General features: G+C 50.0%; 1 long non-coding RNA gene across 1 annotated transcript; it reads right to left on the reverse strand.

The window, feature by feature from the left end:
* Positions 1-7,171: 7,171 nt before the first annotated feature.
* Positions 7,172-13,042, reverse strand: LOC128313748 (uncharacterized). The gene is made up of 2 exons (XR_008294794.1): positions 8,786-13,042; positions 7,172-7,556 (listed from the first exon to the last, which is right to left on the reverse strand). It is a non-coding gene; the product is annotated as an uncharacterized LOC128313748 (long non-coding RNA).
* Positions 13,043-18,479: the final 5,437 nt, after the last annotated feature.

An 18,479-nucleotide genomic window follows, 5' to 3' on the forward strand; every position in this document is an offset into this window, starting at 1 on the left:
GAGCCCGGGGAACCACCTTACTTGATTCACAGGGAGACCCCCGGCCTCTGTCCTCCTCCCTCTTTCCCTGGGAGCCTGAACTGGGAAAAACCCAGCCCACCCTGCACTATCTCACCTTGTTGAGTGGCAGATGTGCTCGCTGTTTCCCTTGAGAGGGTTGGGCAGCATAGGGTCCTGCAGGACTGAGATGTTGAACCCTCCAGGGACACCTTTCCCAAAGAACACAATGTGACCTGCTCCATGTGGCCCCGCAGGGGCCTCCAGCCCTGTCGTCCAAATGCAGGAGTCAGTGGAGTCAGGAGTCAGTGGCCCAACAAAGTTAGGGCTGGGCAGGGCATGGCTATCTGCTCCCTGGGCTATGTTGTCAGTACACCCTTCACTTGTGGCACGTGGCCATAACCTTCATGTCCTCCTGCAAGGTCACGTGCATTGTGGGCTGCCCCAGCGAGCTCCTGGGCATTCAGGTTCCCTGAAGGGCACTTGTTTGCCTTCTGCACTTCCTCCTGCCTCTCTGCACTCCATTTCCTCCTCCCGTTCCACTCCATGCCCCTTCTTTCCTGACACATTCTCTTTCATCCACGACAGGAGGATTTCTGGAATCAGACTCCTGATGGAATAATTCTTGTTTTAAAATTCTGTGATCTTGGTAGCTGTAAGGCAGAAGACAGTCATGTGATTGCAGAGGCCCCCATCCCCGTCTCTGGGGCAGGAGAGCACCAAGACGGGCTCGGCCAGGGCAGACACAGGCTCCCAGGGGGCCCTCCAGCAGAGCGATCCCAGCCCTCCTCATTCCAGCCTGGTGCCCAAGCCACCACACAGGGCTGCTCAGCCCTGGGAACAGGGTGCTGCTGGGAAAGCTGGTGACGGGATGCTGGGGAGATTATATAGACACTGGAGATGCTAGGCCCTCCTGGGCCTGGATGGGACTGGGTCCTTCAGGATGGGAATCATCCAAAGAGGGAGCAGGGAAGAGTCACACAGGAGACTTAAGCGCCAGAAGTAAATAGAAAAGAGCCAGAAGTAGGAAGGAAATTATATGCAGATGGCTAGTGTCTGAATCCTAACCCTCCGGATCTGTAAAACAGACTTCTGCGGGCACAAGGGCAGCGACAGTGATGGGGTGGCCGTGGGAAAGAGAGGATGAGGTCAGGGGAGGTGAGAACTCAGGCTGCTGCTTCTGGGATTACATCCCTGACCCCAGATGGCAACTGTGCCCTCACACTACAATCCCCCTGGGGCCCTCTTCCCACCTTTCTCCAATGTGATGAGGAGCAGGTCCAGGGACTCCAGGCCCTTCCTAGTCCTCAGATTCCATGCCTGGGACCAGGAAGCAGCACCTGAGCCACCCCGTCCCTCCAAGAGGCAGTCACTGTCCCTAGGACTTTGTGTGCAATACACTGCCCGCCTCCCAAGTTCCCTCCCCAATGACCACCTGGACTCCTTCCTCCCTCCAGATTCCTGTCCATTTCCCGTCTCCTGGTCAGCCTCCACCTTTGTATTTTCCTCCAATATGGGGAGAGTGGAACCCAAGTGTGCATGCCATGGCTATGCTGCCACCTTCCCTAACCGAGCAATCCATCAATTAATCAATCCAGCCAAATCCAGGGGCACCTTCATGGTTGTGCTGGGCCGTTGGAGAAGACAATCCATTCCCCATACCGTGTGGCTGGCCTGTGCCTGCTCTGACCTTGGGTACCTGAGGGACACTGGGCGTTCCCACAGCCCTTTCCTCCACATAAGTCCCAGCCCCTTAGGGACAGTGACCGTGACATTAGAGGTAACATAACTTGCCCAAAGTCCCCAGTCTAGAGGTGAAGCGAGGGGAAAACATCAACAGGTGCAGCCGTAGAAACCCCTGTGCCTGCCAGCCTCTGCCCCGAGCACTGGAAGGAGTGGGGGAGGACCCAGGCAGGCACAAGAAAGATCACACGGAGGGCTATAACCGTGGTGTGGGGAGCAGGCCCATTGCTGTGTGGCTGGAGGAGTGGGATCTGACAGGGGCAGGAAGCCCAGCCCCACTGCCAAGAGCCTCTTTCCTGGGGCTGTTCACTCCCAGGAGACAGCTCAGCGGGGCGTGGAGACCCAGTGTGTGCGAGGGCCCAGCGGCATTCACACAGGCCTCTAGAAATCCTGCCAACCAGGGAGGGTATCAGCGTGGGGGTGGGGGGAGGTGCACAGAGGTCCCTTCCACGTGGAGGCAAGTACAGGATTTATTCGGCTCCAGGGACCCAGGATTTGGGTGAGGAGAGGAGGAGAGAACTTGCTCCAGGGAGCACCTCCCACCTCACTTCTTCAGACGGTCCCAGGAGCACTTGCAGCAGCTGGAGAGGAAACGTTCTCTGCGATGCCCACCCAGGGAGCACCCTTTCACCCAGGGGCAGAGCTGAAGGTAGCCCGTACAGGTGCTGCTCCGTGACCTGAAGGTGCAGAGGGAGAGGGTCCCCGGGTCCCCAGCACCCAGCTCACATGGAAGCACTTTGTCTCCGTTTCAAGTGTGCATGCCACAACATGCCTCATCAGACCACCTCTGTCACAGATCACACCAAATCCGACCCAGTAAACTGCCCCTGCTCAAGTCCCAAGACGTGGGAACCTACGGTAACCAAGGCTTTGATGCTTGGCAGAGGCAGAGCAGAAGAGAGCAGGTCTTAGCGGAAAGAGAGACTTTAAATAACAAAGCAAGAAAAGATTGCGAACAGTACACCCTAAGCCAACAGACATAACAGCTCTTATTCCTTCAGCATTAAAATATGAGAAGGACGCACATTTCCTTTTCTCTCTGATTTCATACCCACCTCCCTCAGTCTCCAAAGCTGCAGGTAGAACCTGACGGCTCCCAGAAACCATTTCCTGATACACCTGAGGGCTGTTCCCTCCCTGCCTGGGGGTTCTTCATCCTCGCTGCTCGAATCATATCTTCAGTGGACAATCCAGCCTTTACAGACACAAGCATGAGCAAGCAGCGTACTAGAGAGAGGGTCTCCCCTGTTCCTGCTGCCCCAGCTGAGGCCATGCTGGCCCACTCGGCATCAGCTGTCCTTCCTCTGGGTCCTCAGACCTTCCCTGGGCTCGGTGGAGTCAGAGTCCTTCAAGGAGGCATTGACCACCCTTGCAAACCTGCAAATGAGAGAAAGGATCCACCTTCACCTGGCACTTCCCCAGCTGCACTGGATGGTGATAGCTCTCACCTGGGCACGAACCAACCTGACCTTCCCACTGTGACGGACACATGTTGGGTTCGGTGGGTTCCATGAGCACACCCTGGGCCAGGCTCCGAGCAGCTGCCCAGGAGAGCCGTCTGTCGGGATGGAAATGCTCTGTGTTGTAAACATGCACCTGCTGGGTACCTGAACTGTGGCTAGTGTGATGAGGGATGGAATGTTTAACTTCATTTACTTTAATTAATTTAAACATGAGCCGGCACATCTGGCTAGTGGCTTCCCCCCTGGATAGTGCAGCTGTAGGATCCAAAGATGCAGAAGACGTGACATGCCTGCCCTGGGGGTGCCTGCAGAGGATTTGCTGGCCTGACACGATCTTCCATTAATAGGTTCTTAGGGCTCATACACATGTGCCAGGCACTCCATGAGTCCCTGGGAGCACTCAGAGAGGACGGCCACCCCCCAAGCCCTCGAGGAATCCCAGCCGGGGCCCACTTGTAAGCAGAGTGAAGAGCATCACCCCCCACACCTGTGCTGGATGTAATCAGCGCAGCAGGGCGGGAGGGCACCTCACTGTCCTCAGGAAACCACCCCCCCTCTCTCGGGTCTGGACCAGAGCCAGGGCACATACCCAACATAGTGTGGGGCCCGACAGGCTGGGACAAACTGAGGAGGAAACTTTCCACTCCTGAACTAGATCCCAGCCCAGAGGTTTTACAAGAGGCGCTTCCCAGTGCTGAGCACTGTGTGAGACAAGAGTGAGGGAGATGCTGTCAGTGCCCTTGTAGTGACCACCCAGGGCTAGGGCTCCTGTGCCCACGAGTGGAAGGAAGGGTTAGAATGGATAGGGTTTAGAACCGAGAATTCCAATACCTGTCAGACAAACTCTCCAACTGATGTCCTCAGAGCCAGGGAAAGGTACAGCGAGGACTACCTTAACCCTGGGATCAGCCCCCACCACTTTGCTCAACTCCCTGTGCACTGGAGCCTGGGCCCCTCTCACCTCCTCTACAACTAGAATGTTCTACAGCTGCCCTGGTCACATGGGGTGAGATCCTTTTGTATGAATGTGTTTCCAGCCAAATAACTCTTGGCCAACAGTGTGTAGACAAGGCCTGGTTGTCAGGTGACCCCCAGAAGCAGGGGAAGAGTACAAGCTGCCCCCCCCACCCGTCCCCCAGTGGATCAGGCCTGGGAACCTCCTTGTGCCTGGCCTGGCTCTGGTTCCATCCCTGTGATATGTCCTGGGTGGGAGAACAGGAGGCCTGACTCCACTGTCTGCCCCTCCCCAGTGTCAATGAAGGAAAGAGTCTGGTAGATGGAGAAGAGGCTGGGACAGGAAGGAAGGCCCTCTCCCCGGGCTTTTAGGACGATGTCTATGTGGTGCTCTCACCCGGCACCCCGGCTCGTCCTGCCTCATCCCTGCTCATAAGTGGTCCCCAGGCAGGGGATGCGTGAGAGACAGTCCATGGGGCTTAGGGCCGAGGGCCTCATCGCAGTGCCTGGCTCCCCATCCACAGGCTGTGCTATTCCCCGTAATCCATCACCCTCTCTGGCCTCCCTTGTCCCAGAGGCCAATTAGATACCATTAGGGCTCCTTCTCTTAAATTAGGATTGATCCACCTGCCATGGGGTTAAGGAAACAGCCTGCTCAGAGGTGAGATCTATCATTAAATGACGTGGTTATTGACCCAATAATGGTGATTCTGAAACAGTTTTGTCCACTTAGAATGCTGGGAACCCTTTCTAGCTGGCAGTGGGATTTCCCCCCAAGTTTATTAGCATACAACGAACTGTATACACTCAAAGTGCAGAATTTGATCAAGTTTGAAGTACATACAATTGCATGAAACAATGGTGATGGGAGGTTTCACTTAGAAGCTGACGTTGTCAACTGTGTTTTTGGAGTCTAGGGAGACACACGCACACACACTCACACTCACACTCAGAGCCACACCACCTAGATTCACACAGGGAAGAGCCCACCACCACACACACAAACCCTCACCACCCAAAGGGAGCAAAAGTGCTTGTGAAGAAATGACCACTGTTCTTTCCCTGTCGTGTCAGCCTCGTTCCCCACATCCCCAGCCCCCGTTCCCAGCAGGCACCCAGAATTGGGGTGGTGCTCCCAATGAAAGCCAGCAGGAAAGCCCCGGGTCTCTCACCACCTAGATCTTTCCCCAGCAAGTGTGGGACTCCATGGAACTTACTATTTTCACTTACTCCCGAGACCACCTGCAATGACAGACAAGCATGAGGATCAGATCGCTCCCATGTGTTCTCTGGGTGACTTTAGAGACCTAGCCGGGAGACCATCCAGTAGAAGCCCCAAAGGCCAGAGTAGAGAACGCTGCTGAAAATTCCTGGATCACGTCCTCTCAAGTCCATGTCGGTTGCCAGTCATGAGATTCTTAGTCTGATGAGGGGGGATTTCTGCTAAGGAAAGTCCTGCCCCCCTCTACCCCCACCCCCCCCCACACACACACACAGTCTACGAGCTGGTGCAACCCTTCGCAAACAGCCGCATGAACCAGATGTCACTGGTAGGACTCGACACCCATCCCCAACAAGGAACTGATCAATATCGTCTCTGATGGGCATGCCCACATTTTCACACATGAATTCAACTGAAAGAAAGAAACCTAGAAAGCAGGGTATGTGTCTCAGACACAGGCAGGTCAGCTCACCGTGGCACTGGACGGGGCCTTGGCCTCGGCCCTGTCCCAGGTTGCTGCTCCGCCAGGCCCTCGGGAGGCAGCCAGGAGGACACAGGGTAACTATCACTCAATGGTGGTGCTGCTGTGCTGACGTAGGGGGTTCTGCTTGACATGACACGGGCCCAGCCTGCCCGGCAGCAACGGGTTAACAAGCAAGAACTGAGCTGTTCCGGGCCACCCGTCTCGGTGAAGGAAGGAGGCAAAGGAGAGGGACGGGAAGGGAGAGAGAGGCAGAGTCCGGGCTGATAACAAAGCGCATATTGAGTTCCTGTTTGTCACTGTCCCCGGCCATTAGGCTCACACAACCCAACGCTTCCAGGGCTTGTGGTGATCCTGTTATTAAATGCCCTAAAGTATCTCCCTGAGTCTTATCTGCTTTGGGCCAGAGGCTGAGGAGTGACCCCCAGCACTGACAGGTGTTGTCCTACATTGTCCGAGGTGGCCTCACACTTCTCAGAAACCGTGGGCCGACCGGGAGCACAGGGCTTCCTACGTGCATTTCACACTAATGGCCGTGCCAAAGTCAGCTGAATGCACGTGTGGCTGCGGGGGGGCTGCGTGACCGATGAGGCCACCTTGTAAGGCTGGCAGGATCTGGGACCTGGGTAGACTCTGGCGCTCCAGGCATGTTCCCAGATGCGATGCCGTAACTCCCTCGCCCCACGTCGAGTGCGCGTGAGGAGTGCAGGTCAGAGTTCAGAGCTGCAGCCACGTGCCTGGGGGCCGCATGGTAGCTCCTGAGCTTGGGCCCTTCATCTCTGCACCTCTGCCCCTCTCTCCGAGGGGCGGGGAGAGAAAGCCAATGCCAGCACAGCTGTGGCGAGGGCTGAACAAGACAATGTATGCAAAGCGTGTGGGGCGATGGGGTTCTTTCGGACAAAAAGGACCCAGCATTGGGACGTGTACATGGGGCATATATCTCCCGGGGAAACACATGCTCTTACCCACAGGCACTGCCCACACCACACGTTCACACCACGCAGACGCACACAGAGACCCTGCCCCTAAAGCCCGTACACACAGACGCGCACCGTATAAGGGAGCGTGGCTGTTCCCAGGGACTGGAGCACTGGCCATGGTTCTTATCTGGAAAATCGGTCCTTCCAGAAATGTCCCCTTTCCCAACAGGAAGCTGGAAATAGGGTAACCTTCCAGACTGAAACCAGCAAGAAAGCCCCACCTTTCCTTTCTTGAGGATTTTTCCTCCATGGGTAAATGATTTTAAAACACGTACCATTTTCACGGGGCCTTGAGTCCCCCTGCAATCGCAGAAATGAAAACACAGTGAGAGTCAGGTCATACTGTATTCTGCTTGCATGGGGCTTTTGTTCTCTTGGTGAGTCTAGAAAACCAGATGGGAAAAGGCAGTCGACTCAAGGGAACCCAAAAGCAAGAGTAGAGCAAGTGTACTTATGCCAAAAGGCACCAACTTTTCCTGGACGGTAGGTCTCAGGTCCATTTTGATTGGCAATTATAAAATTCTTTTCCAAGGAAGAGAAATGCCAAGATGTTCACTGCTGTCCAGTTTGGAATGGATGCTGTCATTTTTGAGTGCCCTCTTGACTCAGGTATCTGTTGGTAACAAACTCCCAACTGACACTCTCCCCACCGTGGAAACTGCATGTGCCATCCATGATATACACTGTCAGATCATCCTGCGTGAAATCCATCAATCCTGAAATAAACCGCCAAAGCAACATATCAATCTCAGACAAAGACAGGAGACCTTACCCTGGCATTAGATGGAGCCTCTTCGTCTGCTGTGTCATGAGGAATTTCCTCGATAGGCCCTGGGGGGGATCTAGAACGACGTGCCAGTCACGAGTGGTGCTACTTGGCACTTAGGCAGCTTTGGTCGACTGGTCACGGAAGGGGGCTTATGGAGCCGGTTAGTTAATAACCATGACCAGGGTTTTCCTTGGTGCAAAAGGAAGGCAATGGGAAGAAGCAGAAGAGAAATGAGAAACAGAGCCTTTAGACTTTCCAGTAAAGGCCATCTAAGTCACCGTGACATGTTCATGATTGCAACGGTGTGACATTTTGGAAAGGGCAGATCTGGAGAGACACTAAGAAGACCAGGGGTTTCAAGGAAAGAGGAAGGGGTGAACAGGTGAAACCAGGGGCTCATTAGAGCAGTGAGACTCTTCTGGTTGGTTGGTACCAGATATCCAATATTTTTTCCAAAAAAAGGACATAGAAATTGGGGCACCTGGGTGGCTTAGTTGATTATGAAGCACCCGACTCTTGATTTAGGCTCAGGTCACGACCTCACAGTGCGTGGGTTGGAGCCCTGCGTCAGGCTCTGCACTGACAGCTTGGGATTCTCTCTCCCCCTCTCTCTCTGCCCCTCCCCCACTTGCACGTGTGCACGCTCTCTTTCCAAAATAAATCTTTAAAAAACATAGAAATGTACAACACAAGGAGTGAACGTCAATGTCAAGTATACATCCATATTGGTTCACTAATAGTGACAAGCATAGCACAAAACGATTAGGGGCGAGTAATAGAAGAAATAGGATGGGGGGAGAGGATAGGGTGTAGGAGAACTTTCTCTGTTATCTGCTCCATTTTTATGTTAATCCGAAGAGCTTTAGTAGTTACAGAATAATTTAATTAATTAAATACTTTATGTTTATTAATTAAGAACTACTTTAAAAGCACCTGGTTTATTAATTTGAAAATAATCTGCCAGCCCTGTTTCAAGGAGAGATCTAGCTCCACTCCTGTTCAGCAGCCAGTGAATGTGCAAACATTAGCTTGAGACATCGTTTCCCATGAAATGTCAACAAGGCTGAGTTGTTAACCCACGTTTACTTCCATGGTCATAGCCTTAAGGTCTGTCTGTTGCAGTCAATGAGAACTTTTCACAGGTGGAATAAAAAAGCATATGGCGCAGCACCTTACCCTTTTCCGTTATACGGGTACACTGAATAAACTTCCATCAGTATTGAATTTGCTTGATGATTGAATTTCCACAGCACCTTCCATTGGTTTGTTTGCGGGGTGCACCCTGGGGTGCGGCAGGATGCTGTTTTTGCTACCCGCTGCTGGGGGTGAGGTGTGTGTCTTCTTAGATGAGGAACACATTGTCCTTCCACATCCATCTCACACCACTCTGGGAAATGCATTCACACAATAAGAGCTAGTGGGCACCTGGCCGGCAGAAGATCACAGCGAAAGTAGTAATGACTTATTCACAGTTCAAACTGTTGATCTCCTGTCCACCAGCTGATCGTGCGCTCCAGGATCTCGCAGTGTGCACTTAAAAAACCCAGCAGATACGGGTGCCTGGGTGGCTCAGTCGGTTAAGTGTCCTGACTTCAGCTCAGGTCGTGATCTCACAATGCCTAGGTTTGAGCCCCGCGTCAGGCTCTGGGCTGACAGCTCAGAGCCTGGAGCCTGCTTCAGAGCAGGGCCCGGGGACCCCTATCTTACAGTTGCCGGCATGGAACCTTAGAGACCTTCAGAGATTCACAACACCGATGAGTGATGGATCTGGGACAGGAATGCAACGGGTTCCCGGAGACAGAGATCCCTGAAGCCCCAAGCAAGTCCATTGGATCATGCCCTTGACTCCTGAACCAAGGGCTTCCCTCCCTCCAATCCTCAACTCCTCCTGCCCCAACGTTCCTCCTGGAGGAGGCGTCTGAGCCAGAACAGCGGCCTGAATCGCAGCTCAGCCTCTTCTCTGGGTCTATCAATCCCTGACCCAAAACATGACACTGTTTTCCCCAAACCAAGCCCCACTGAAGGAGCAGGGGAAGGAGCCCAGCCGTGCACATCCTTACCCACACCTTCACACCATAAGCCACCTCGTGTGGAGCCTTCCCCAATGGCCAGCTGAGCACCGTCAGTGGCCAGGCGTCTGCTTGGCTCCCAAGCTGACTCAGAAGCCAGGACGTCCCAAACCAACCGTCACACGACGGCTCTACCAAGAATTAGGTTCCCTTCAACTGGCCACCCCTGGCTGAGCAGCTAATGTGAGTCAACTGGGAACGTGGCCTGTTGGGCTGGTGCTTTGGTGGTTTATCGAATGAAGTCTGGGACTCTCAGTGTTTCACTGACTGTTGGTCTGAGTAACCATCCAAGCAGTCTGGGCTAAGGCCCGCCTGACTCAGGGAGGGGTTGTACTGGCTCTGAGGGGGCACCTTCCCTGCTCCTTCCTTTTCCCCCAAATCCGGGCTCTAGGACTCCTCATCCGTCCCTAGACCCTGCAGGGACAGGGGACAGAGTCCCATCGCCTCCTAGACGGTCCACTCCTTACCCACAGCCTGTGACCCCACTCCAGGATTTCCCGAAGGAGCCCCAGACCCTCACGACCTCTGCTACCAAATGTTTACTTCATGAACCTGAGAGAACTGTCTCTTCTCACCACTCTCCCAGGCAGACCAGGCCAGGAGAGAACGCTGCTTCGTTCTGCATTCTTTTGGCAGAAGGCAGAGGGGAAGGGCTGTGGGCAGGGGTGTGAGGGAGGGCAGGGGGTGGTGGGGAAAGGGGAAGGGACAGCATTCTTGAACATTCCTGCAGAGACCAGCAGAGCCAGAACCCCAAGGAAGGACCTGGTGTCCAGAGGGACGCAGGCCCAGCTGCTGACGGGCGGCCCAGAGCCATGGAGACGCCCAGTTGCGCCCTGCACAGAGCCCTCTCCTGCCCGGGCATCCTGAGCGCTGGGGACGTGGGGGCAGCGGAGGCAGTGCCCTTAGCTGGACACAGTACAGACGGAGCAGAACAGGGCAGATGGGCCTCTGAGCCCGCGGACCCGGAGACCCAGCACCTGGGGAGGCCAGGAGGGAGGGAGGCCGGGAGAAGGCTGTTCCGGCACTGGCCCTGAGTCTTGGGTCCCGTTAAGGGGACCTTGTCTAACCTCCTGTGCTGAGGCCACCAGCTCATGCTGGTCACATTCCTGGCTTCTGTGCCAACCTCTGTCCCAGCCTCTGAAACTTTCTCTTCCAAATGTCCTTCCCTTCCACTAGATGCTGCTCTACCGTCCCTTACAACACCCCCATTTCTGATCCCTAGGTCCTCGTGTGGACGAGGCATGGAGGTGATCTGGGGAGTCCTCCCCATTCCCTGCAAGGTGAGTGGAGATCCGAGTGTTTGCCTGGGCTCCCTGACATCAAGATGACAATATTAACTCCAAGAGCTAGAGCTGGAAAGGCGCTCAGCCTGAGTCAGGCTCTTTTCGCCCGTCAGCTTCTTAACCACCCCCAGGCCCCCTGAAGTTAGTTCCTGCCCTACATTCCAGGAAACTGAACCTCAGAGAGGTGACGCGACCTGCCCAGAGTCACACGGCACGTGAGTGGACAGGCTGTGATTCGAACCGAGGTTCCTAGGTTCCAAACACCAGAGACTGAACCACTTTTCTGTCCCATTGTCTAAGGCAGTGGCTAATGATTGAGTGCCTTCTATGTGCTGGACAGCAGCCAGAGCTGAGAGAATGGAGATAAATAAGACAGACTCACTGTGTCCCCTCTCCTGGGAACCTAGCCCCCACATGTCCCCAGCATCTAGCACAGAGCTTGGCACAGACTGAGCCCTCAGTCAGTGACGGATAAATGAACAGGTATTGGTTATACAATAAGCACTTAAGTCTGAAGACTTTTTGTGGTCCATCCCAGGGAAAGTGCAGGACAGACGATGTCCTGGGACCTCACGTTTTTCCCATCCAGGCATCTGTCTGGGTCCTCAGGCATCTGTTTGGGTCTGTCGGCTTAGCCCCACTGGACCATCCCAAGGCTCCTCCCGCCCCTGGAGTGCCGCTCTCTGTAAAACAGTGGTTTAGGATGACTTTCCCAGTGGCACATGCTTCTTCGTTTTTCCCAGTGTTTCTCGATTTCTTGGGGGCCTTAAACAGTATAGAGAATATGGTGAGTTCTGTAGATGCCTCCCCCTGAAAAGCACACGTGAGCCTGTAGTTTACATCCAGTTTCAGGGGCTTCCTAGACCCTCGGTGAAGAGTCTCGGTTGTAGCGGATCTTGAAGACCACAGACATTCAAAACCAACAGAACCGCATCTCAAAGGGTGCCATGGATTCAATCAGCAAATTCGTATCAAATTCCCGCCATGCGCTGTGTATCATGATGGGTTCTGGGGACCTCAGGGGACAGCTGCAGCATCCAGGGGAGTCAGGAGGCAGCTCCTGGGAAGCAGGAATCCAGTCAGCAGCCTCTGGGCTCCCAGGCCACACCTACAGAGTGGCCTCCAGTGGCTTCCGGAGATTCCCACATCCCTGAGGCGCCTGTGACTTTTCTCCCTCCTGGCCCTCTCCATCAGAGTCCTCGGGAGCAGGCTTATCCAAAGATGAAGGTGGACGATTCGGAATGTAGGCACTGTCTTTAGTGCTTCTGCTCCAGAGTATATCCCACAGGTGTGCAAGTTCAGCTTCCAACTTAGTGTTACAAGTTCAAAGCCACCCTCGTCCTAACTTCCTCAACAAAATGTCAGGAACCTCTTCCTCTCCTTTTTGTTGCTAACAGTAATAATGACAACCACCAATAATAACAAAACATTTATCCATTCATTGGGCACATGTGTATTGCCCTTTTGGGGGCACCTGGGACTATGGGGCCCACAAGATCCCAGGTGCCCAGGTGGCTGAGGGGTAGGGGTGGGGACAGGATGAGTTGATGCCTGGCCACAAGTGCCAATCTACATTTCACGGGGTCTGAAACTGCCACAAATTTGAAGACCGCTTTGAGGAAAAAATTAAAACTGCAAAAACAAATGTCGGTTCAAAAGTGGCAAACTGTGGCGTTAAGAAAAAGTCTAAATATTGGCGACATTACAAAACCCAGAAAATAATGCTTTCCTGTATTGCCTGCCAAACGTACAACACTTCTCTTTTTTTTTTTTTAATTTAAAAAAATTTACTTTGGTGTCATGGTTTTTGATCGCTTCTCCATAGGGCAACCCTTTTTCTGATACGTTCTAAAGAACAAGTAAGCTAGGATTGCAGTCTTTCTTCTAACATAGGAGATACCACCTTGTTCTTTCTTAGTTTAGAAAGCAATGTCAGTGTTGGGGTGCCTGGGTGGCTCAGTCAGTTAAGCATTCGACTCCTGATTCTGATTTCGGCTCAGGTCATGATCTCACAGTTTCGTCCGATCGAGCCCCATATTGGGCTCTGCGCTGACCCTGCGGAGACTGCTTGGGATTTTCTCTCTCTCTCTCTCTCTCTCTCTCTCTCTCTCTTTCTCTCTCTCTCCCTCTCTCTCTGTCTGTCTCTGCCCCTTCGCTGCTAGTGCTCTGTCTCTCTCAAAATAAATAAACTGAAAAACAAACAATGTCATCATTTGTAACACCATCTAAATTTTTGAGATTGTTGTCAAATTTGGGAAGGACTTTCCTGAACTTCTATCATTCTGTGATAATGTCCATGATCTGAGCATTTTGAGTGTTCTTTGTGAACTGATTAACTGTTAATACTCTTTGAGGTAATCACAGTTAGTAACTAATTGGTCATCAATGTAAATTTGTAAAGAGTTTTCCATTATCTTGATTTTGTGGGAAACCAGTCAGTCAGAACTTTTTCTATTCCTTCAATAGGTTAAGATTTACTCCACTTTCTTAATTTGATTATCAAATAATCCAAGAGCCTAATCTTTGACTCTATTTGAAATTTATCTCTTCCTCTTCATGAATGGTGAGTTTTGATATGAAAAACTTTGTGTTAGAATCCTCATTGTTTGGTGCATTGATAACGATATATGCTGCACTGAGTTTATTCCAGTAGGAATGGATACCAGCATAATTCTGTTGGCTCAATATGTCCTAACTGAGCACTCCAACTTGTTCATTAAGGAAAAAGTTCAATCCTGAGTATTCGGGGCCTGAAAACTGTGGCAAAAAGATATTGGATAGGAAATGTGTTCCCTTGGTGATTAAGGACACACACACACACACACACACACACACACACACACACACTACATATCCATTTTCTCCATCATTTCCTAAAAGGGAGGCCATCTTAGCACACAAAGTAAGAAGGACATAACTTTAGAAAAAACGAACCATAGCCCTTTCCAGGCAGGGACAGTTGGTAACTTGTAACACTGGTTTATGGATTTCAGTCTTGTGCCATTACCTCCTAGCTGTGTGACCTTGGGTAAGTAACCTGGCCTCTCTGTGCCTCACTGCCTGCTCCAGGTCCTTGGGAGGATGAAGCAATCTAATCAGCCACAAGCTTAAACTACTGCAGCTGGCAGTTGCCTTTGTTGTCATTTACGGGCAACAGTGCCACTCAGTGTCCTTTCATTCAGGCTTCAGACAGGCCGCTCCTGAGCAGCAAAAATGAGTGGGAACCTTGTGCATCCGCCAAGGCCGAGGCCCAAGCAGAGGCAAAGGCCATAAATGTTCACGGAATCCAGAATGAAGTTGGACCTTCCCCTCACACTCAAGGCAGAAGTTAATTCAGGAGCGCCTGGGTGACTCAGTGGATTAAACATCCGACTCTTGATTTTGGCTCAGGTCATCAGCCCCACACAGCACGGAGCCTGCTTGGGATTCTCTCTCTCTCTCTCTCTCTGTCTCTGTCTCTGTCTCTGTCTCTCTGCCCCGCCCCCCCACTGAGACCTCCCCCACCAAAATAAATAAATACATTTTAGAAAGGATTAAGACGGTAAATTTCATATTATGCATATTTTAGCACAATTTAAAAAATGAACACAGCAGTACCACAAAAGACAACACAAAGTTAAAAGACACAGACTTTAAGGAAAAACATTTGTAACTCATATGCAAATAAGCCCACAGACTATATAAATAACATTTCTCTATAAATAGGAAATGATTACAGATCAAGTGACAGAAGAATCAAATACAAATGGCTATTAAATATGTGCAAATATATGCAATCTCACTAATAATTTGGGGAAAAGAAGTTAAAAGGAAAAATTATTTCTCAGTCACCAAATTGACTAATTATGATTGATCATATTGTCTGCAATCAAGGCTGTGGGTAAATAGGAATTCTCATATACTGATGGTGATACCCTAAATCGGTGACTTCTTTTTGGAACGCCAATCTTTCGTTTTTACCAAAATATTAAATATCCACACCTTTTCCTTAGTATTTTATTTCTAAGATCAATCATTGAAGAAAAAAATATAGCTTATGTAACAACCAATGAATATATAGGTTATGTCCCATTCAGTATTATTGATAATAGTACATAACTGATACCAATGTGTCTCTCAATAATAAATAAACGTTAAAAAATTAAGAATTAAAAAGAAGACATCATTATAGGTACAGCAGAGGTAGAAAAGACAACAAATGGATCTTATGAATACATTTATGCCAATACATTTGAAAAATGTGTACCAAATATACAGAGTCTTTGAAAAACACAAATTTCCCAAATGGATTCTTTTTGCATAACGTTTATTTTTGACGGGGGGGAGGGGCAGACAGAGAGAGAGGGAGACCCAGAATCTGAAGCAGGCTCCAGGTTCTGAGCTGTCAGCACAGAGCCTGACACGGGGCTCGAGCTCACGGACTGTGAGATCATGACCTGACCTGAAGTCGGAGGCTTAACCCACTGCACCACCCAGGCGCCCCCAAAACTGATACTTAGAGAAATGTAACCTCTAAGTAGTCTTATAGCCATTGAATAAATGTAATCATAGTTTAAAAGCTTTTTTTTTCTGTTTCTCTCTCTCTCTCTCTCTCTCACACACACACACACACCCAGACACACACACACACACACACACACACACACACACACACCAGTCCTTATTGCTATTATTGGCTAAATACCAAAATTTCATTGAGATGTCATTGTAATCTTATGGCAATATTTCAATGAGTGGTGAAAAGGGCTACTTTCCAATCCATCCGATGAGAACACTGTGATGTTAATACCAAAATCAGACAAAAACTAAGTAGAAGAAAGAACTATAGGCCAGTCTTCCTGTGGATCACTGATAGACAAAAGAAAGAAGAGAAGATATTGACCCAGTCTTCAAGTCAAAGAACCTAACGCAACCCAAGCCAACCCAATTTAGTGTATGGTCGAAGATGACATACCCTGAAGTGCTAAAACCTGTTAACGGCTTTAAAAATGTTAGATAAACAATGACTGGGGTGGGGGATGGCTGCTGGAGAAATTCTCATGAAGGAAGTAGGATAGGAAATAACCATTTCAATTAACAACTCAGGCAACAAGAGATGTTGGTGAGGATGCAGAGAAAGAGGATCTCTTTTGCACTGCTGGTGGGAATGTAAACTGGTGCAGCCACTCTGCAAAACAGTATGGAGGTTCCTCACAAAGTTAAAAATAGAACTACCCTACGACCCAGCAATTGCACTACTAGGTATTTATCCAAGGGATACAGGTATGCTGTTTCGAAGGGGCACATGCACCCCAATGTTTGTAGCAGCGCTATCAACAATAGCCAAAGTATGGGAAGAGCCCAAATGTCCATCGATGGACGAATAGATAAAGAAAATGTGGTGTGTGTGTGTATATATATATATATATATACACACAACGGAGCATTACTCGGCAATCAAAAAGAATGAAATCTTGCCATTTGCAACTATGTGGATGGAACTAGAGGGTATTATGCTAAATGAAATTAGTCAGTCAGAGAAAGACAAATATCATATATCATATGACTTCACTCATACGAGGACTTTACGACACAGAACAAGGAACACAAGGGAAGGAATGCAAAAATAATATAAAAACAGGCAAGGGGACAAAACATAAGAGACTCTTAAATATGGAGAACAAACAGAGGGTTACTGGAAGACTTGTGGGGGGATGGGCTAAATGGGTAAGGGGCATTAAGGAATCTACTCATGATCATTATTGCACTATATGCTAACTAACTTGGATGCAAATTTAAAAAATTAAAAAAATTCAAACCTGGGGAAAAAAAGAAAGAACCGTTTCGGGGCACCTGGGTGGCTCAGTCGGTTGAGCATCCGTTGAGCATCTCTCTCTTGATTTTAGCTCAGGTCCTGATTACAGGGTGTGGGATAGAGACCTGCGTCAGGCTCTGTGCTGAGCATGGAAGCTGCTTGAGATTCTCTCTCCCTCTGCCTCTCTCTCTCGCTCTCTAAAAACTGAAAAACATAAAAATAAAAAATAGGGGCGCCTGGGTGGCTCAGTCGGTTGAGCGTCCGACTTCAGCTCAGGTCACGATCTCACGGTTCATGAGTTCGAACCCCGCGTCAGGCTCTGGGCTGATGGCTCAGAGCCTGGAGCCTGCTTCCGATTCTGTGTCTCCCTCTCTCTCTGCCCCTCCCCCATTCATGCTCTGTCTCTCTCTGTCTCAAAAATAAATAAACATTAAAAAAATAAAAATAAAGAATAAAAAAATAAAAAATAAAAGAAAGAACTGTTTTAGAAATGTCTTTAAAAAGCAGTCTTTGTTTTGTCTCCACAAGGAAGGAGAAATATGGTATTGCATGTGTGGGGAGCGTGGTATATGTGGGTAAAAGTGAAGAAATCTGCCTGGCTGGAACAGGCCAGCCTAAGATATTTCTTATCTTAGAAATAAGATAGGAGGAGAAGATGGGGTGCCTGGGTGGCTCATGCGGTTAAGCATCCCACTCTTGATCTTGCCTCAGGTCTTGAACTCAGGGTTGTGAGTTCAAGTCCCATGCGGAGCCTACTTAAAAAAAAAGATAGGAGGAGAAGATATGATTGTATAATCACAATCAAACAAGATTGATTTGTTGAACAGAGTTGGTGGCTAGGGACGGAGTGTTTGGAACTGTCAGCCCAAAAGCTGACACACAGATCCATGGATCGATGATGGACGGATAGACAGACTCATAGATGCACAGATGAAGGGGTGGATTTCATCTGTGACGACTTGTTGGGAAGGCAAAATTATAAAGGTCACTTAGCCATAAATCTAACGGATTTTGGGAGCACCTGGGTGGCTCAGTAGGTTAAGCTTCCAACTTTGGCTCAGGTCATGATCTCCCGGTTCGTGAGTTCCAGCTCCATGTCGGGCTCTGTACTGACAGCTCGGAGCCTGGAGCCTGCTTCAGATTCTCTGTCTCCCTCTCTCTCTACCCCTACCCCACTCGTGCCCTGTCTCTCTCTCTCTCTCTCTGTCAAAAATAAACCAACATTAAACAAAATTTAATCGATTTTCTCAGAGGCTGAACTTAGTGACATTGAAAGACACACCCCAAGCCAGGCACACAGAGTCCCTACATGAAAACCAATTGTGAAGCGGATAGTATTTTCTTTAGGACCATCATCAGCTTCTTCCTGTCTTTTCTCTTCTGCATCTATATTGATTTCTTCCTCTGAACGGTTCTGCAGAGCCCATCCGGCATGGGCGATACAGCTGCCCAGAGACCACAGTCAAGTACGTGAGTGGTGGGCAAATGTTTACAGTTCTACAATGTGACATACACTAGGGACTATGGGGAAAGTGACATATACCCTAGTCCCTAGTGTATGTTTTAAAGCAGTTCTAACAGTGAAACAAGTGGTTAATGGAAAGATTTTTATCCCACCATATGGTTTCACAGAGTGGAGTATATGGCACCTTCCTCTAGGTCCCTCATAGGTTTTTAAGCTTTTCTAAATTTCTGAAATCAGATGGTAGCTGAAAGAGGTTTTC

Source organism: Acinonyx jubatus, unplaced genomic scaffold (assembly GCF_027475565.1).
Source record: "Acinonyx jubatus isolate Ajub_Pintada_27869175 unplaced genomic scaffold, VMU_Ajub_asm_v1.0 scaffold_22, whole genome shotgun sequence".
NCBI classification, from domain to species: Eukaryota; Metazoa; Chordata; class Mammalia; order Carnivora; family Felidae; genus Acinonyx; species Acinonyx jubatus.